Raw genomic sequence first — 20,791 nt, forward strand, 5'->3', positions numbered from 1 at the left:
AGAACACTCTCGTTCCGACTGTCTCGCTAAAAAGGCTATCTCTGAAATTAAGCAGTATTCCTGAAAACAGCTATCGATATTAATAATTATAATAACATTCCCAAAGACCAGCTGTCCTTAACATGATCGAGAACCTGAAATATGTTTTAAAACGGCCAAGCAAATATCTAATTTCGCTACCAAAATTAATTAACTTACGTATTAAAAAATCAATCATTTACATTTCCAATTTTTATTGTAATATAACTAAAATTATTATGAAAAATGGTAAAATTTTAAATCAGAAGTTCTCAAACTGTTTTGTCCTGTAGACAACTTGCCGTTTTTTACTGTTTTTCATAGACCCCCCTTCCTTGACGTCATTCCTAAACCAGCTGGGCAGTGTAGTTTTTGTACTTCAGCGTTCCAAAATAGAGTAAAACCAAAGGCAATGTTTCACCCACTGCGTTCTAAGACATTCAAATGCAAGCAAAATGTATGGATATGTGACATGCGCGATAAAATATATGGAAATGTGCGGAAATGTGACAAAAGCGGCAGAATGAAAATTTATCAGATAGTGACAACTAGCAGGTGAAATCTTAAACAGGCTGAGTGGTTTTGGAATGCTACCCTAACAAAGAATTTTTAAATATTCATCAACTTGAAACGTGTCTTTGACACCTTACATACAGCTATTCACTTTGATAGGGTTTACCGTAGAGTGGAAAATTTTCAAATTAAGAAAGTATGAATTTTTTATTCATATACCTTCATTAATCAAAACTGCACAAAATGCATATCTAGTGACGTTCTTACACATAATAAGTACACAAAAATCCATGCTTTTAATGGGACGGATGAAATTGATGTTTAATAACGAATTTTTAATATTTGGTTTCAAAGTGCTTAGGCTTAGCCTTAAATCTTCTCGGGCAGTGTTTCCAGTCTGCTTCTTTTTTCTTTTTGATAAGAAAATTGCAACCACACTGAAACCTCTCTTCACGAGGCATGAAGATAGAAAAGTTATCAAAACCTTTCTTGCGTCCATAATGTAGGATAAGTAACAGGCACGTCTCTCTGAAGCCCAAACTGCTGACATCATTTTTTAATCTGCACCTTAAATTCTTCGTTAGTGCTTATTTGAATCAATTCTTCTTGCAATATGACATCCGATTCTTCAATGTCACCATATGGATTAATAGTCCATTGCGGTATTTCTATAGCAAAACATCCTCAAATCGGGTTTTAAAACTGAATGAAGGGCATTTAAATGTTGATCGTAAGTCGAAACGTCATCCGGAATATATTTTATTTTAAATGGCTTATAAAACCCCGATAGCGCCCAAATATGGTAAGGCTCCATTTGCTGCTGATATTATATTTCATAAAGGGATTGTTTTCCACGAAGTAACCTCATGAAACATTGAATGTTAATTCCCCTTTAATGTCTTTTGTCAAAGTTCTTGCAAAGAGCACTTTTTATAGGCTTCTTTGTCCATAACATAATTTTGTATAACTTGCACTAATAATACTTCTTCATTACCAGGTTAAATGCAGTAATTGGTCGTTTTCAAATAATTACACAACTTTCAACATCATCACTCATTTCAGCAATACGTCCTTGAATTTTGTTGTTGTTCAAACGAATTGTTTTGAGTATATCATATGCAAGTTTGTACAGAACAGTTTTTAAAACGTCTGGCAAAATTAGCTCTCCGACAGTATGCGACTTTCCTGATTTTGTTATAAGCAGTGAGATATTGTAAGACGCCTGCATACCATTATCTTATGTTCGCTTTGATGTCTTTTTAACATCAAAGCGAACATACAAACCACCGTGCGCCTCTTCTGAAGTATTTTGTTTTCAGTATTTTAAAGTATTTCAGAGCTTTACCTTTTTTATTAGGATGACAACTTATCATATGATCCTCCAGCGTGGATGGTTCGATAGAGTCATTGCTTAAAACTTTATCGCATAAAAGGAACATGGGCAGGTGTTTTCCCAACAATGATGGAATACTTTTTAAGTAGGTGCATTTTTTATCAGGTTGCAGTACTTAAAAAGTACAGTTATTCTGCAAAATTTACCTTATAAAAAGCATTAAAAAACAAATAAAAAATCCCGCCTTATGTCTGTCATAAATGTCTTAGTACGTTCAAAAGCAAAACGTAACTACTTGCTGGATCTGAAAAGGATGCTTCGTTCTTTACAAAATACAAGCAATTCGCAGAACTAACTTTGTAGTTATTTTTATACGCGTTCGCTTTAAATTTTAGAAATTATGTTGGATTGTAAGTATGATCGGTGTCTCTACGTAGTCAGAAGAAATACAAAAAGAATATTTTATTAAAAAAATTTACTTATCTTTTTCAAAGTTCAAAGACGATGAAAGATTCCTTTTAACTTGAAAGTACCTAACAACCTATTTATATTCTTGAAAATATTTCTTCTCAAAATTCAGAAATTCTCAAAATCAGATGTTTATCTCTGGCACTCGTATTTATAACTGACGAATTTAGCAAATTTGTGCAATCACAAGCGGTACAAGTCTACGCCGTCCTTCGTCGTTGCTCTGCAACATGTCTAGACAAACGCTGCTACTGTGCATGTGAGCACAATAGCCTGCTACCGCTATCGAATGTGTAATTTTGAGAAGTTGAAAGTACTGTGACCGCAAAGAGAATAGTTACTTCTAACACAAATTTATGAGATATGTTCAATTAATATTAGTTAATGTATATGCCTATTGGTTTGGGTTACCTCCAGGGCTGTCTGCCTAAGGAGAGGAATGCCTTTGTGGATTTGTCCTCCACAAAGGCATTCCTCTCCTTAGGGATCTTAAGGTCTCTTAAGTATATACTTATTTATATATGTAAGTACCACAGGTAAACAGCTGAGTTAGGTGCATTATGGCATTTACAGAATGTCTAAATTTTGGTGTTAACCTGCTTATAGGTAATCCAGTGTTCTGGACTTCTATTTCTCATGCACCATCAATTTCTTATTGTTTACACGGACCACTTGCAGGTCGGATTAGACCCCTAGGATCTATTTAGACCATTTTGGGAATCTATGGCCTACTGCTATATTTGCAGAGATATAAATATGCCTGATATAATAGGATTTGGATGTTTTTATGATTCTTTGATCCATTAGTTGCATTAAGGAAGTGGTATTCTGTGGAAGAAATAAAACCTTTGGTAATGCTATGTTGTGAGAGCTTCAGTACAGTGTTTCGGAGAATTATCGAGAATTAGAAGCACTTTAAAGCTCAAGTTTTGCTGTTTTAACATTTGACTTTTCTAAAGTATGAATTTTTAAACCAGTCATTAAAGAGGACTGTCGCATCGCTAGCGATGCTACGTAACATACCGCGTATATCTGAAATTCTCGCGTTTGACATATCAAATGGAGACAACTATTATCATTCTAAATTTGTTTCTATATATGTTGGAAATAAATATATCTTCATGACAGGCTATGCCATCTTTAATCACCTTCATGCTAACTCTTTTGTATGCTAGTGACATCGACTTATTGGCATATTTTAATTCCGTTTCACAGCAAATATAATAAGACCCAACTTTTTCATTATTCTCCTCTTTCAACCAGTCCTTTAATTCTGGATTTTCTAAACATTTATGTTTAAAATTTGAGCATATTACCGCTCACTCTCCTTTTCCCTGGAGAACAAGTTTCAGACATCGTGTGTATGGTATTTAGTAGTTATCTTACTTTTACACGTAGCACACGCATAAATTTAAAACTCATACCAAATAATGCAGCAGTTTCGCAATGATGCAGGAAATACCCCCTCCGCCTGCTCAAATGGCTGCACATATAACATGGTAGGTAGTAACACAAACGAAAACTATATGGTAGAACTATGGAAAATCCTTTTACATTTGTAGTATTTTGTACAAGCATTTGAAATATTACAAATTATGATCAGTATTTTTGGAAAATACAATTAAGAAAACTGTAAATCAAAATCTGAACTTCATGAGCGTAAGGTGCATTTGCCCCTCGCTCCCTATTTTAACTTCGCTAATTTTTCTTGTCCTTTATGCTTGATCAGATAGCCTGGCTCAGTAAAAGTAGGCGAGTGCAACTCTGATTAAAAATCTAGTTATAACCACGTGCAGTGCTGATAAGGACCACGTGTTTCTGTGACTCCTTCTCCTTTATTTTCTTCTTTCTAGGTATTTCTTTCTCCTGATGAGGAGGGACCTCGAAATCGATTAGCTGCCCTGGAAACCGATTGAGTGTTTCATTATACCTACGCTAAATACAAGGTTGTTTTTACGATTTTGATTGTCACATTAGCGTGTTTCTCTTCTAGTCTAGTTTACTTCATGAAATTCAAACTGTGTTAGAAAAGGAAGTGGTAGATTAAAAAGACAAATTCTGATGCATCAGCAGCCTTATTTAGATAAACAGTTTATTCATTTTAAATTTACTCGGATTAACTGCAACTTATTTAAATTACATGAATGAATAATTTCGAAAAATCTCTCTGAGATTTTCGAAATTACTAAACAGAATTTATAAAGCATTTATGATTTTTGTCAATTTTTTTGCAATATATAAACTCTGTTAAGTAAATTAAGACAGAAGATCCTAATTTAGAAAATAATAATATGACTGATTTACTTTATTGAAGTACAAATTCTTTAAAAAAGGTATTGATTGATCAGAACGTAAAATTAAGGTGGCAAACTTCATTGGATGAATATTTTAATAAGCAGTGAAAATATTTTTTAACTTGCAGAACAACATTTCATGCAATGCTTTGAAGCCCTTATATCACTTTTTTATCATCTCATCTTTAAGCTCTATAAATATTAACAAATTAAAACAGTCCAGTCCTGAGCAAGAAAATAATAAACTGAAATGCTTTGTGATAGTAAACTGTTAACAAAAACGAATGATTAAGTGAAGGAGATTGGATGAATATTTTAATAAGCAGTAATTACATTTTAGATTGCTAAATATTAGACTTTTTCTTTCTAAATCCTGGTAATATGTTCTTAGCATGTTAACGTTTTAAATGTGAAATTTAATTAGTTATGCCAAAATGCCACGAAGTGTAGTTATACTAGTTTTTATGCGCACAATCTTTAAAAACTAAATGTCTCTTTAAGAACTTTTAGTAACAACGTTGATCAAAACTCTTCCTTATATTATGAAACCCATAAATTGATGCCTTTTTATGTAAGATAATAGTGATATTTTATTTAGGTTGTTCTCGAATTTTTCTAAAAATTATAATCAACTAAAAATTATAACATTTCCCATAACTAGTCTAGTAAATCTAGACATTTTAAGCAAGCTTATTAGAACGAATTAGAAATTTAATTCCGTAAGCATTAAGAGTGTTTGAATTTGGTGGCTTGTAAAGTCATTAGGTTAATTGGAAGCAGAAAAGATGAAAAATATGCAACCGCCTTCGCCGGGAATCGAAACACGGACCTCTGGAATACTGGCCCAGCGTGCTGAACCACTACACCACGGAGGCACGCTAGGGAAGTGGGAGAAATACCTTATAGGCTTAATGTAAATTCAATCATAAAAAAAAGAATAAGGTTTACGATTTTTTTAAATAAATGTTTCATAACTTTTAACGGAGAGATAGTTTCTGTTTATTCATTTTTATAGGTCTCTGAGATAAGTGAAATACTACACGCAATCGATAATCATAAATCAGATATTGCTCAGTTTCAAGCATATAAAAGCTGATTTAATTGGGACAAAATTAGATCAAGATAATGAATGATATCATTTTACGAACCATTTTTGTCACTCCATTCGGATTTTATAGAATTCATAAATATTTTTGACAACTTCAGCGTATGGCAAGCAGTTAAAATGAAATGAAAAATAAGACACTGAATACTCTGCTGTATTTAAAAAATGTTTCTTCACACATTTTTCGGTTCATCAAGTGTACCTGAATTAAACGTGACAATTTTTTTACCACGCGGCAGGAATATCTATTTCTCTTTGCGTAGTTATTGAGACTAAAACTTCCTTAGTAGTATAAAGCTATGAATCTTTCGAAAAAAAACTATAGAAAATACAGTTAAGAAATCTCAGTGCAATTTCTATTACTTTCTAGAAGAATGTAGGACACAAATTAGATACAACTACAAAAAGTTTGCAAGAAAAAACATCAAACAAATTGAGTCGAAAAGAATAAAGCATGTAGTAAGTATATGAAACTATACATGCAGAAAAACTTAGTTGTTAAATTATAATAGGAAAGTTATAAAAATAATAAAACCTAACATCTCTAATGCGAAATGAAGCTCAAATGCATTACCACGAATTGGGTATGTAAAACTGACTGATTTCGCAGACGCAGAAATAATTTAAAAAAAATAATATCAAAATTTTAAAATGGCATGAATCTACTTTGAAGACTATTAACAATGAAACAGTCGCAACAATAGATTTTGAGTCATCGGATGTAGAAACAAACTTTGAGATCGGCAGCAATGCAGATAGAAATGACGACTTTTCTTGTTAGAGACAAATTTGTAGGTTAGTAGATTAGAAAATAACGAGTTTCAGAATTTCCTTTTGGATATTTATTAAGTAATAACAGAATATGCGTAGTACCAAAAAGAAAAAAAAATTGAACACCGTACTCATCGATACCATACAAAGCAGAGTTAGATATCTGAAAAAGTCTAGTCTATCTGTTCATAAAACAAGCTGAGAAATCCGGCGATAGTTATTGAAAACTAAAAGTTTTATATTTGAAAGGTTTTTCAGTATGCAAAACAAACTCGTGTTACTGTACTCCGAATTGAAAAAGGTAGTCATACAAAAAAAAAAAAAAAAAAAAAGAAGAAGAAGCTGCTGTTGCCATTTCAAGTTCCAATAATTAGACTATTTAATTTTAAAAAAATCCTAAAAATTATTTCACAAATACAAATATTTAAAAATGAATAAATTTTGAATGTTTCAAAAGCATTTTTGAATTATGCATATATTTTCCAGAAAACTCACATTTTAATGACTGCTAGGTTTCAAAATCAAATCAGAATTTAATGAAGAAGACATTCATTCGGGACAAACATTTGATTTGGTACGATCTAAAGAAATTGAAAGCATAGCTCAATTAGTTCATACAATGATGCATTCTTATACTACAATGTCTACAATCAGCAAATATGGAAACCTACGTTCGGCCCGGTTGTAGTATATTTTGAACCTACAAAATTATCCACAGTCAGAGTTAGAAACAATATATTTCGTGCATGTAATATTAAAAAGCGCTTTGAAATGGGACAATGTTCACCAGACGTCCCTATTTATCCTCAACTGCACTAAACTAAACTGTCGCTTTTAAATCGGGAAAAATGGGATAAAAAATGTTGCATGAAAATCTATCTGAAATTTATTTCAAAAGCCTCCCGGACAAAACATTACTTTTATTTCGTTCCTGGCCAAGCTACAAAAGACATAATTTAATTCATTTCGCTACGCCCTCCCCCCCCCCAAAAAAAAAACATGTTCGCATTTTTTCATGTTTTCCAAAACTACTTATCTTGCGCAGCGTGTAGACAGATAAAAGCCTACGTCTCTGGAAAAGATTTATTCGAAAATTTTTATATTCTGTGATTATAGTGCAGTTAAAAATTTATTTGTTTCAGCGAGACATTACTTTTAAACTGAGTTGGTTGTAAACATTTAACTTTCTTCACCATGCTCTATTAATATATTGGAATATTCAAAGTACATATTTTCGTTTACAGATATAAACCCTGTCGAATTTATATTTAATGCTAATCATGTATTTAAATGACCTGCACAAAGTGCGTCTTGAAATGAGTCACTCGCTGTAGCTGGTTTAAAATTTACTTCTTTCGAGCACTTTTTCAAAGGGTTTCGTATGTGTGAACACATTCAGTTTATAACGAAAGGAACTATTCGAGCTGGTATGTTTCCAGTCTCTCATATCAGCTAGAAAGTTTATAAGATGGGATTTTTTTTTTGTAATTATCATACTGTCTTTTTACAAAGTATGTAATAGTTCATTTGTTTACTAACAGTTAATATTATATTAATACTTTCCGCTATGCCTCTTTTTTTAACGTACTGGCTATGTCTAGAGGGTTACAAAGATTTTTAGGACAAGAGGCATAGTTTAAATTCAGAAAAAGGATCGTAATCGGCATGATTTGGAGTAAAAATTCGATGTTGCTGCTGCTTGCTTTAGACAGAAAAACGCGCTGATCGGTTTGGTTTATTTAATTATGGCAAAGCACACTAGGGCTATCTGCCTAAGGAAAGGGATGCCTTCGTGAAGGACTTTCTAAGGAAAACTGGCTTGTATGCACGTTACATATGGGGAAAACCACGAAAACGCACAAGCAGCCAGCCCGTTCGCGAGATTCGAACTTCGGACCGAACTACCACTGTTCAGCGACTTTACCGCTCGGCCGCTGGTGGGCAAATGCGCTGATCGAAATAGAAGCAGACGCCTTTCGCTCGGTTTGCTGCTGAACATTAGCTCAGCTTCCTTATCAAACCGAGCTGATGTTGTAACTTCGCGCAGAATCACTGGAGTTGTAGCCAGTTCGTGTACCATAAAAGTTCCAGCAAGCTACTGTAGTCAAAGAGATTTGCATTTTTTTTGTACTAATTTGTGTTAATCTTATCAGCAGTGAAAAAATAAAGTTTTACATTGACCTTTACATTTTGTGTGATATCTTGTGCCCGCAGTCAGAATGAGCAAAGCTGATAAAGCGCGAAACGCAAAGTTAACATCGAAGAACGAAAAGTTAGACATTTTTACAACATTATAACTGTACTCTGCATAATTTCATCCGCTTTAGATAACACTACATCTATTCAGTGGCAGAACTACAGCTAACGAGGTCAGACGCGGAAATCTCCTTGGGGTCCCCCTTATTGGAATGATCACCATACAAAATGTTAACACAAATATATAATTAACATTTATTTAATTAAGTAGTTAAAATAGTTTGTAAAATGAAAAAATCTCAAGGCTCAATAAGAAACAACATACATTTAACAGATACATATATATATATAAGCTTTTTAACCTACCATTTTTGATGATTTAAAGAACATGTTTTTAGCTTTTCTGTCAATAAGAAAAACCGCTAAAACTGTTTTTTGCGAGTTTTGACTCCTGAAAAATTCTTTATAGCTTCATAAAAATTAATGTTTTATAGCTACTGCTTTTTTCAGAGGAAAGAATTACCAAGCCGTTAAGTCTTACTCGGCGTATTGTTAATCGAAAATGGCTTTTAATCAGCCTCGAAAAGCTTCTTTTGCAAGAAGCAACTGAAACACACACTGTCCAAAAGTCTAGTGCCAAATATAAGTTAGGGACTGATTCGTGGAAGTCCATTTCCACAATAAACTTGAGTATTTTCAATGCAGACCACATTTAAGGTTCGTCCTTTTATATATTTCTACATCTAGGCAGTCGTATATACTTAAAACTTTAAGGTTTTTCGGAGGCCCTGATCAGGGGTTGGTGCGGTCCACTCCCTCCCTCGGTACACCCCCACATTTATTATCGAATTAAAAGATAAACTCTTTTCTAGCTGTTCGCTTATTATCGCCGCTGTAGTTTAAATATATTATAAGCTATTTTAATAGTTTAATTCACTTTTAACTATCATTTATTACGTGATCTGGATTCTCGGAGCAGTTTTTGCAATACATTATCTGTAAAAACTGCTTCGAGGTATAGCTCGAACCAAGACATATCTTTGAGTACCCGGCTTTCGCCGCAAATACTTAAAACTCGGAATGGCACCACTCATGACCTACTACAGGAAATCCGGAAAATCTGTACGGACCTATGTTACTGGAGCTAGCGGCCGCAGTCGTTCGGATCTTTGGGAAGGTCTAATCCTGGAACCGTGTTTTAAATCAGATCATCTTCTCACTGCTAATCCATGGACACGAGAACAACAATATAATACTGGTATTTAGAGCAGTAAAATTTTAAGATCGTTGTATATGAAATCTGCGCCTTGAGAACATCTAAGTTCTTACTTGAAGTACTTTTCTAACACTAACTTATAGCTGTGCAAGTATACTTTAGCAATTAGTTTTCAGTCTGTGAAAACATATTTAAACATATAATAACGCATATGAGATTTTCATAAATTCTACCTGTTTCTTTTGAAAACATTTCCCAATAATTAGTGACGTCCTAATCTGTGCACGGAAAGAAATCGATAACGCATAAAACGCTTAAGCTTTGTTCACAAATTATCAATTTATTTTTAGGCCACGCATACGTAGTGTGAATTACCTTGCTACACCGTCCGTTTCTTACCGATGTCAGGGTAATTTCTTATGTTTGACTAAGATTCCGAATTCAATTTTTCCTTTCCATATATGTACGGTAGAAATTCGTTTGTTATCACGGTACATCTTTCGCTGGCATAAATGGAAGAATTTATAATCAACACAGCAAATACACCTTCCTGAACACCAGTTATATTTCGAAATTCATAAACCTAATTCAGGCTAATTGAACTTAATTTAATTCCAAGGCAGTTATAAATCCTTATAAACCGAGTAACTTCTGTATTTTCATTTGAGAGCATCATAATTTTATAATTAATAAATTATCATTGAATTGTATTCAGGTAATCGCTTAAGTCTTTTTGAAAGATATCTAATGTTCATGTTATTTAACCATCATTGTCAAGTCTTAATTTACATCTAAGGAAAGCACCATAAAAGAGTTAAATTAGTCAGAGAAAGAAATCTTCTAAACTGAATTGACAGAGGTTTTATTATATTTGCAATTTATAAAAGCTATATATGGAAAATATAATTATTGATGAACTCAACAGAAAGAGTAAAAAGTACAAAAGAATTATTACCCCATTTTTATAAAATAATTTTTATCAGATAAACAAGATCATCTACTGAAGTAAGGAAAATGTGACTATAAAAGTAAGAATAAAACAACTGGAATTTATCCAAAATACAAATGAAGTGAATAGTTCCTTGTGTGCCAACAGGAATATAAAAAAATAACGTGTTGCACATCAAGCCTGGACAAACTCATGAAAAATAAAACACGGAGCTTTTCGTGATACTGACACGGCATTATGCATTTTTTGGCTTGCGTGTGTTAAATTCTGGATAAGTTTATTTTCTGTATACATATTATATGAGTAAAATAACCATAATATAATACAATTTGTAAAATACAAACGAAAGTTTGTTACACAAATAATAATATTTAGCGTAGTTTCTGCCCTTCTAACTCGCGTGACTGTATTGTTTATATATTTAAGCAAGGAGTATCGGTAAGCACACAATCAACTACAAAAAATACTCATTTAGAACCTATAATTTAAAATACGTCTGTGCAACCGTTTTCCAGCGCAATAAGCATAATCTTTCAATGTGAAGTGTTTGATAATATTAATGACCACCCAAACTAATTTATGTAGTCGTAAACACTCTGCTTCATATTTTGATCTGCATTTCACTGCAACTATTAGAATAGCATATATTCGGAAAGAGCTATAAATGCGATTCCATTGACAGCACGCCACAAATCTAAACAGGATTCACCCGAGGTCTATTCAACCAGATAATTTAGTTTACCCCACCGAGCGTAACTGGTTTAGCCCCTGAAATTTTAAAGTTTCATAAAATGTCACGAATAAATGGTATTTTCTTGATTATAATTAAGAAACGAACCTCTCACTTTGCAGCTCGATTCATTTTCTTCCCATATCATACAACCCGAAATCAGATACATTAAAAGCTGGCAGAAATTTTCATGTGTATTGAATAAGAGAGCCCCTTCCTTACCTGTGAAGAATTTTACGTCCATAACGCTGAGAATGAATGCTTGCAAATGCAATAGTGATTCTTTCCCCTTTAGATGAAGAACTTCTAGATATTTATCATACTTCTGTGTTTTCACACGTACGCAAAAGATCAAATCCTGGTTTTATGGGAGCAAAATAATACTTCTTTTCGTGTAATCCACCATTTTTTAAAACAAGAGTTCATCATCTGTTGAAAACAATGGAATGTTTTCACATGCACTCCATTGGAGAATGATCCCCTCTTCGCTGGGACAAAGGAAGGGGGTCCGTTTCGTTTAATCTGTTTCAAAAATTGAATACTACAACTGCCTCGCACAGCCTTTTTTAGAAGAAAGAGAAAGACGGGGATAGAAAATGCTATTTTTTCTTTATGGCGGGCACTAACCATTTTTAAGCTTTCGACACTACTACGGCCTGAAGTGATGGTTATTTTATTAAAGGTACATAATAGGCAGTCACTGTTACCTCCTATAAGGGGAGAGACAATTTATATCCATACCTTCTCAAAGATTCGAATCAGGGATCTTCGGTATTGCAGTCGGCTGCCCTAACCACTATATACCGTCGGATCGGCAGGAAAACAAAAGAACAGTAATATAAAGGTGTTGTTCGTTATTCTAACAGCCTAAACAGAATCGATTTAAGGGTTAATAATTTTTTAGTTAAAAGTTCCGGAAATTCGGGGGAAAAGTTTAGGCACTACGAAATCTTTGTGTCAAGGTTATTCACAAAGCTCGTTATATCTGATTTTTACAAATTTGGACGTTCGCTGTAGTCGTATAAAATGACATTAAGAATATAGGAAACTGCGCGAGACCTTTCGTTCATCGTTATATCCAGGGTGCGTTATGGGGGGTTTAGACTATGACATAAAACTTCACTCTTATTTAACAAACACCCTCTATAATAACTTTCTGCTTAGCCTTTGATGAGGCGGTAACAATCAGTTTAGAATTTTTTTAAAAAATTGTTTCATCTTATTCCTTTTCGCAAACATATTTTAAATTAAAGTTTAATAATTAAGGCTTGAATATTCTCAGATTGAAAAATAATTCCATGTTTTTCATAAAACAAATATTCTTAAGCTCCTTTGCTTTGTTTCAGTTTTCACCATTTGTTAGCCTGAGAAAAAGTGCAATGTTCATAATCGGAAATATGATTTCATTCGACTTCTTTTAACAATACAAAAATAATGTTTTCAATGCATCAAAATATTTTTTTTAATGAAGCTATGAGGTCTTTCCAATTCCAGTAACATCCCTCAGAAGTCCATCCAGATAAAATGGATAGAGATTTGCATTATTTTAAAGGACTAATAATAATGGAGGAACATGACGGTGAATAATAACTGAAACACTATCGAAGTGAAGAACGTATTTGATAACAACATCATTTCAATGATTTTCACTATTATTCAACTACCAGTGATGACATAATCAAGCGAATGATATAATTTGGTCGCCAATAAAAAGTTTAAAATGACTGTTTACTTCACTGTTGTGACTTTTACTGTTGAAATGGCTTTTACTGTTAACATATTTAATAATATTTAAAAGAAGATGTATAAAATGTATAAAAACTAAAATGTATAAAAACAATGGAATATTCTCTCTTTTCAACAAATACCAATGTATAAAACTAGACTTCTCAATCAGTTAAGAATACCACCTTTTGAAGTTTTCTGTCAAATTTCTAATATTCTGCTCTGGATTTCATATTCATTAACTTATTACTCACTCGTGTGTCTTGCAGCTTTTTCCATTTTATAAGAGATTTCTGCTTGATGATGTTCTTATTATCAGTATAAAGAATTAAAGAATTAGTTCATTTAATTCATGCATCAACCAGCAGTTTTACAGCGATATCGTTCTTTTGATTTCCTACAAATATAGCCTTGTAGAACAGAATATTTTAACTTTGACCTTAAACATAATTTGCATTAATTTGTATCATTAAGCTTATCGAAATTTCAATCAAAATCAGAAAAGAGTTTTTTTAACCATACTTATGTATTTCAGGCTATGGCTTCCATCCCCACAGGAGCTCCACATAATAAATAGGTTTACATTTAGCAATGGCTATTTCAAGCTTAAATAAGTAAGTGACTTAAATTGCAGTTAATAATGCTTAGCTTCCACAGCCAGCGCTTCACGTAATAGAGAAATGTTTTATATGGATTGAACTGCCATTTAATATTAGGAATTTAACAGTCCCTCTATCCAAGTTCAATGTTTCTGTAATACTTTAGCATTCCTTTTTGCACAATAAACGTTTGGATTATGAATTCAAAGATATTTTGGTAATAATTTTTTGAACTTTAAATTCCGTGTTAAAGAGAATTGAAAATGCTAATAGGGAAAAATTAAATCTATTTAACTATGCAAAATTTGTTATTATGCGTATTATACAGTTTCGAACTCGTATTGTAGATAAGCTAATAACAGTAGGTAAACATTGGATTTTATTTATGGCTAAATCAGTGCGTAGAATTTTTATTTTAACTTTTTTTAAATATTTTTACTAAATGCCTGAAATATTTTTAATGCATGAATTGGGACTCTTATTTGATCTAAAAACACCATTTCTGGCAGCGACATATATGTATCACAACGTATGTATCAGATAAAAAATTATTATTTTTATTATAAGGAACTTCATTTCCAATTTATCCTATTAATAGCACTTTTAAGATTTACTGTCTCATAGCTGTTTCTCAGTAGGTGCTGTTTGCCCTCGAGAGGTTTTTTTTTCGCTCATCTTATTTTATCAAATGACTTCAGCTATTTACTCTTTTCGAAGTTAAACAGAAAACATAACGTTTTTGATAACCATCACGAGGTTTATGTCAACCCTAATAAACTGCCATCCTAAACTTCCCTCCTCTTAACTGTTTTATTGTTACTTTAATGTGCATTGGAACAGAACTTCAGTAGGAAAGTAAAAAAGATAAAAGTGTTACAAATGTTGTTTCATGACACGGATCCAATTTCCGTGAAAGACGTTTATTCGATTCAAAGAACCAATCAACTGTATGATGCGATCAGACATCCAAAGAAAAGGGTTTTTTTTTTAAAATTTAACCCCAATTGTGGACATTGGCCATTATGGGTGCTGACCACTCCTAAGGCCGGAAGCGGTGGTAACTTTATTTTAGAGGCACCTTAATAGGTGGACCACCGTTGCCTCCTAGGAAGGGACAGATAATTAACATCCATTTCTTCTCCGGAATTCGAACCCGAACGTTTCGGTACAGCGTTCATTGTCATTAACCAGTTTTCTGTCTGGGCGGCTCCAAAGTAAATTTATAATTTAAAACATTGGGTCCTACCTACTTTTTTTGTGTGCCTGAAAGCAGTTCATTAAAAAACGTTCATATTAAAAAATGTACTATATTTAAAAAAACTATACAGTAATTCTTATTAGTGTTATTATTGTAATTATTATTATTTTAAATAAATAGCCCAAATGGGATTCGTAAAATACTATGTAAGAAAGGGTTCGCCAAAAGAATAAACTTGATTTTAAGGTCAATAACAAAAGAAATACCTCCCCGTCACAAATCCCACCCATTATTTAAATTCATGGATCTTGGCTCCTCCTATTGCTTTCTACGGCTTATTGCTAAATGTTTTTCATATTATCCTAATTGTCCTGTTCGTGCTGTTTAGTGGTTCGTATCCCCGATATTAGGAATCGTTGTTCTTAAATTGGGAGGTTCATGAAATCTTCAAAACCTTATAAACATTGTCTACTAATCTTTTATTACAAAAGCTTTTATTACGCATGACTAATATCCTATCATGCGTATAAACAATAAAACTATTAGAATATGTGAGCAAAATTTAAGTTTACGAACAGCATATTATCTTTTAGTCGACTTTTACTGATTAATTGAACAGTGACACAACAGAAATATCTCATGCTATTAAACATGCTTTTATAAGATAAAAAATATGAGCAAGTATCCGGTCATTTGGAGGGGCGAGATAAACGAAATTAGCCTTAATCTTTTAGTGCATTTTCGCTACTTTCAGTAAACTGTAAAACTTTGAATTTTCTGCCTTCCGTTCTAATTTATGTTTTAGCTCTGCAACGATTACTGTTTTTGCTTTCAGACAGTACTCACAGTTCTGTGTGATAAAATTCAGCAAAAGTTTACTGTTGAGGTATAAAGCATTTATCTCAAATCGTTGTAAACTAACTAAGATCAATCCTCTAAAACGAACAGAACTCCATTTATCTGGATTTTAAATATCCAGCATTTCAATTAACCAGATAACTCTTTTTTCCCTTTGTAATCAAGAAACTTCAGCTAACTTAAAATTTTTTAGTTACATACCTTCATTATGTTATATATTAAGTACTAAATGTCCGTGTACGACATGTAGAAAATTGATTTAGCATGCAGTTAAAAGTATTACAAATATAGGCTCTGGTGTATGTTCTAAGCAAATAAAAATAGTTTTCTTTATTAATTTTACTACAATAAACATAGAAATAAATTTCTGTATTTACGTTTTTCTCTATGTACATAAAAGTAATTATTTTCTTATTTGCGTTCAAAGAGAAATGAGTTTGTGTTTAAGCGTACGAAAAATTATTTCATTCCTTTAACTGACGGGAAGGGAGAATGTTTTGAATTTTGACTTTTGTAATTGTTTAATTCTTTAATCTTTGGTGGAACAAAATTCTATGATATAATAAGGAGTCAAATTTTATCATTTGCTTTGAACATACATTTGGACTCCCGAGAACGAATTAATCCAAGGTTTTTGCTCAATCAGTCTGTACTACAGGGTAATGGTCAATGTATAAGAACTTCTATTCTATTTCTTTCTAATCTATTTAAGTTATTTAATTGCTGTTAATATTTATTAACTAGCGTTTCCCCATTGCGGGTCTTGATTAAATATGAATTCAGAATTAAAACGATAATTGGCAATCAATAAACTATCGGTTACACGAGACCAAAAAAACGTACAAATTAAACTATTCGGATTTTGCAGAAAGCGTTACTAAAAAGAAAAGTTCCTTTAAAATTAAATACCAAAATCATTTAGTTTCAACATCAGGAACGTCTAAGACTTATCATTTTGCATATTACGTTATATTACATTATGCTACTGGCGCATTTATCATTCGCGAAATCTCACGGTTATTAGAAATGTTTCCATTCGATGTAGTATGGAATCTTTAATTTCAAACAGAATTCTAATACTACTTCAGCGATTGTAAGTAATGTATGAATGTATGTAATCGCTGTTGATGTAATTTATAATAAATCTAATTCATAACTTTTATACACATTTGTACTTTTATTGTAACATTAAAAAACTGCTTCTAACGCCATGTATTATTTGTGCTGTGTTACAGAACAGTCACTTGCGCGAGTCGTAAATTAAAATCAGATAATTCCACTTTAGCATTAATTTATAATAAAGGCTATTATAAATTAACTGTTTCTGTAATAAAACTAGTTAGTGGGGGCCCTAATTTTTAATTTGAATTATTAGATACCTTATTTACTTTGCCTTACGAAGATTTTTTAAGTTTTCAAAGAGTTCGTTTGACTTATTCAGGGTACTAAACTTTGTAACATGGAATTCCATATTGTGAGTTTCTTATATGAGGTATTTTCTCACTCCTTCCAGCATGCCTTCGTAGTGTAACGGTAGCACTTATATTACCCACCAAGTTCGGAGCGTATTGCAGAGGGTTTGAGTCCCTGAGAGGGCATTGCACATTTTTCATGTCTCCCGCTTCAAAAAAAAAAAATCTAATGACTTTACACTTATAGATAAGCCTACTAAATAAAAATATAAGGAAATAAATGGGTAATAAGTTAACGTGTTAACCTATTTCCCATTTCTGACGTTAGGAATTTCGTTTTATGTTGCTCTAAATTTACAGCTAGTTTTTAATTGACCTCTCTGAATTTCATTTAGATTTTGATCGAGGTTAGTCATCATTTTACCTGAGAAATCCAAAGCTTTCAATTGAATACGAGTTGCTTTTATGAATAGATAAAAGTTCACTTCGTAATGATAGCAGAATTATGCACTTGACGGGTAACATAGAGGCTTTTTAAACGTTTTTTAAGAGACTGGGTAACGTACTTCCATTAATATTATCAATACATAAGGTGAGAAGAATGTTTAAAAAAAGAGTGCAGAACTAGCTATTTCTTAGATGGCTGATCTTAGATCTGCAATTTCAATTTAAGAAATGAATCAAGAGAGAAAGCTTTCAGCTTTCGACAGTTTTTAATCACATGGCATATTGGACTTCAAATTGACGTAATTTTAATTTTTGTACGGTACCTTTACTATGAAAGTTACAATTAGTTTTAGTTGTTCCTTATCGTACAAAGATAATTTTAGGAAAGAGGATGTTTTTAACATGCAAAATTGGTTCGGAGATGAGAGGGGAAGTTTTCAAAATTATATTCACTTTTACCCAAAGCGAAAAAAATAGATTTTAAGCTTCTTTCTTTGTGAAAACAAATCAAAAATTAAATTTTGTATTAACAACGCTATTTCTTTTTCTGTATTTATACGGCATTGTAGTTACAGCTCTATTCTGTATTTATGCAATTCTAGTGCTGAAATTGTTTCTGTAAAATTCTTTACTTTATTTTGCGAAATTTTGTAACTGGAAGCAGGAAGAATGTTTAACGAAATAAAACATGTAGCCATTTTATGGTAATGGTTGTTAACTACGAAGTACTTTCAAATGTCTTGTAATGAATAACACCTTAATCACATAAATCTGAGAATCATCTAAACTTAGATTTTGATGCCTTGTTAAATTTACAAATGATTCAATGATACAAATGATTCACGCCTTGTTAAATTTACAAATGATCATTCTCGTAACTTCATGTAAACACACATTTTTGAGAATCTGAATTCATTTGAAAAAAAAATATTTCAGAATTACAGATATAATATATACACACTGATTTGGAAGAAATTTCACGAGGAAATGAGAAATTTTTTTCCTTGCTTTTAAAGGTCATGGCAAAATAAATAATTTCTGCGAATACTGCGCCACTTTTGCATCAAGTTGCATATCTTCGCTCAAGCCACCCGCGCTCCAGCAACGAAACAGCTAAACACTCCCAAATCGGAATCTAAAATTTTGACGAATCTGAAAGTTTTTTGCGCGCGTGTAATACTGTAATGCTCTTAAAAGACTGCTACTGAAAGAAAACCGAAACATGGTACTGGTCAAACTCATATAAGGCGCTTCCTAAACAATTATTAAGTTAGGATAACTACTCTTACCCCGGATCAACCCCTCTTAGAGACCACCATGACAGTTCACCCCCTACAGAAAATCATGGATTCTGCAATTCAAAAACTTGGAATATAGAAACTTATTCTCTTTAATTCAATATAGCAGAAGCATAGGGGAAGTATACGTTAGATCAGACTTACTTCAGGATATGTTCGTACGCTAGCTGCCTCGGGCGTCGCAACATATTCTGTGACTACTAGCTGAGCAGCAGACGATAGCTCGACTGGATGTTTGGAATCCTGGGAAGGGATAGATCCACATCCTCCCGCTGGCTACTTTTTATTTTCCATCTTGTATCGAATCGAGAGGGAGAGATGCGGATGTAACGTCATAGCGACGTCTGGTGGCAGACGCAGGAAACTTTCGAGGGGGACCAGGTAGTCGAGAGGGCTGTTTTGTTGAATGGGTTGGATAATTGAGAGACGTGACTAATTAGGTGCGCGCTGAATAAATGAGTTACGGTTATGAAAGAAGTTCAAATGAGAAATGATTAGTATTGAAATCGGCAGGGAATAAACGTGTGAAGGAGTCAAAACGTGACTGATTTGAAATTTAGAGGTAATTAGGGGTTTCATGTAAAATTCACGGTGCTGTCTGAAGATCCTATTCAGCTCACATTGTTTGCATTCCGATTACAGAATAATATGTAATTTACAAATGTAACTCCAAATCTTGACACAATGACACGCGATGAATACTATTCATGTAACTGGCAGGCGGCGGCTCCCTTCCGCAGCTTGGATATAAGATTAGCATCAACAAATCGACAATTGAAACTGTCTAATTTCCAAATTGGCTGTACAATAGCTACAATTTGCAAATCAAATTCTGCAAACTTTGTAATCAAATATGCACGATTTTAAGTGTTCCAAAATAATAGATTCAATTCAGATTTTAAAGGAAACGTTTATGTAGCTACGCTTCGCACTCACCGCTTTACCAAAAACCAAAATTTAAAATTTGCCTTACCTGTTTCGAGTAACTTATAACTTACTTAAAAAAATTAAAATATTAAGCCTGGTCAATCGTAAAGAGATTAATTCTCAAAAAGGGCCCAAAGCCTTAATTTTCATACTTTTAGAACGGAAAGATATCTTCAGGATTTAATGTAGCATAGATTATCTGTATTTATTCATATGTGGATAGGTCTCTGAAGATTCCACGAAAAAGCCGGAAATAAAAAAATAATGCTTTAAGCGAAATTCTTCGAAAACTTCAGCTTTCTGTTCTCTCTGTACTCATTTAGTTTGTAGATCCTTTAAGTGATTATTACACAAACTGTTTTAACTGCTTAGAATAATTTTTATCTAAAAGAAAGGATCGCATCTTTTCTTTGTTGAGTATGAAAAACTACAGATTACACTTCAGTCAGTCATCAGTATCCAGTCTTTCGTCATCAAAATCGTGCAAAACAGCAACTAAAACTTATTTTTCGTATTCCAACCATCTAGAACAACTGAACAAAAGTCTTCTATTTTCTTAATATGTGGAGACCTTGTGTAATTCTCATTCCTCTGCTCTTATCCCTGGTTATAGTATTCCAGTTTTGTTCCTTTTATTCAGTTTGTTTCAGTCTATGACCATGTAAGAAAAAAAATCTATTTTGCTAGTTTGTTATTGCCAATTATATACCTAAACAAAGGTAAAATAAAAAATT

At 32.8% G+C, this 20,791-nt stretch overlaps 1 protein-coding gene across 2 annotated transcripts in view; it reads right to left on the reverse strand.

Moving 5' to 3' along the window:
* LOC118205417 (dual specificity protein phosphatase 22-like) overlaps window positions 1-20,791 on the reverse strand; it is a 288,792-nt gene that overhangs the window by 220,184 nt on the left and 47,817 nt on the right. The window contains exon 1 of one of the 2 annotated variants that reach the window (XM_085820461.1): window positions 19,275-19,407. The exons of the other annotated variant lie outside the window; for it this stretch is intronic. The gene's annotated coding sequence lies outside the window, so the exon portion shown is untranslated. Of the gene's footprint in view, window positions 1-19,274; window positions 19,408-20,791 lie in introns of those variants that run through there. 2 annotated transcript variants of the gene reach the window in all.

Source organism: Stegodyphus dumicola, chromosome 7 (genome assembly GCF_044657685.1).
Source record: "Stegodyphus dumicola isolate Sdum_Otavi_A_Nest chromosome 7, ASM4465768v1".
Classification (NCBI taxonomy): domain Eukaryota; kingdom Metazoa; phylum Arthropoda; class Arachnida; order Araneae; family Eresidae; genus Stegodyphus; species Stegodyphus dumicola.